We start from the raw sequence: 1,317 nt of genomic DNA, 5'->3' as shown, positions 1-1,317 counted from the left end.
ATAGTCCAACTCTCACATCCATACATGACCACTGGATAAACCATAGCCTTGACTAGACGGACTTTTGTTGGCAAAGTAATGTCTCTGCTTTTTAATATGCTATCTACGTTGGTCATAACTTTCCTTCCAAGGAGTAAGTGTCTTTTAATTTCATGGCTGCAATCACCATCTGCAGTGATTTTGGAGCCCAAAAAAATAAAGTCTGACACTGTTTCTACATCTATTTCCCATGAAGTGATGGGACCAGATGCCATGATCTTAGTTTTCTGAATGTTGAGCTTTAAGCCAATAACACACCCCTAAAACATGTGGCATTGGCTCAGTTAGTGGTTTAGTAGAACACAGTGGAGAAAATTTTTAACACAGGCTCATAAGATAGAGATCCATGATATACAGTTACAAGACATTTGGTAAAATATCTTTCTTGGACAACAGGCCCAGTACCTTCTAAGCTTTTATCTGTGGGGGAAGTAGTTAGAAAACAGGTATTAGAGTACGTTGATTATCACTCATTACATTTAGTAAGGGTCTGCAAGAAATATATGAGCTCAAAAAAGAACTGGTTGATTTTCAAGGAAAAATAAAAGAAAATGGACAAAGTCTAACTTAGACATTCATCAACAGATGAATGGATAAAGATGTGGTACATATATACAATGGAACGTTACTCAGCCCTTAAAAAGAATGAAATAATGCCATTTGCAGCAACATGGATGGGCTTGGAGATTATCACACTAAGTGAAGTGAAATAGAAGAAGACAAATATCATATGATATCATTTATATGTTGAATCTAAAATAATTGACCCAAATGAACTTACTTATAAAACAGACTCACAGGCTTAGAGAATGAACTTATGGTTACCAGAGGGGAAGAGGAGTGGAGTGGGAGAGATGGAGAGTGGGGAGGGATAGTTAGGGAGTTTGGCGCTGACATGCACACACTGCTGCATTTAAAATGGATAACCAGATCGATGACGACACCCTCTCATGCATTCCTTGGAAAATCTGAACAAAATGAGTGAGAACTCACTACCGTCTCCTCATCGAAACTGAGGTCCAGCACGTGGGAAAAAAAAAAAAAGAAAAAAAGAAAATAAAATAAAATGGATAACCACAGAGCCCACACACTTTGGAGCCTACACATCACAACTGGAGAGAAACCTGCACACCACAAGGAAGATTCTGCACACTGCAACCAAGACCCAACACAGCCAAATAAATAAATACACAAATATTCCTTTAAAATAATAATAAATAACAGATAACCAACAAGGACTTGTGTATATCACGGAGAACTCTGCTCAATATTATGTAA

General features: G+C 37.6%; 1 non-coding gene across 1 annotated transcript; it reads left to right on the top strand.

The window, feature by feature from the left end:
* The first annotated feature begins 967 nt into the window (after positions 1–967).
* On the top strand, positions 968–1,060 carry LOC122703659. The gene has a single exon (XR_006343557.1). It is a non-coding gene; the product is annotated as a small nucleolar RNA SNORD116 (small nucleolar RNA).
* Positions 1,061–1,317: the final 257 nt, after the last annotated feature.

The sequence above is a fragment of the Cervus elaphus genome, chromosome 1 (genome assembly GCF_910594005.1).
Source record: "Cervus elaphus chromosome 1, mCerEla1.1, whole genome shotgun sequence".
NCBI lineage: Eukaryota > Metazoa > Chordata > Mammalia > Artiodactyla > Cervidae > Cervus > Cervus elaphus.
The sequence above is the reverse complement of the archived record's forward strand: the minus strand, read 5'-3'. Positions and strand labels throughout refer to the sequence as shown.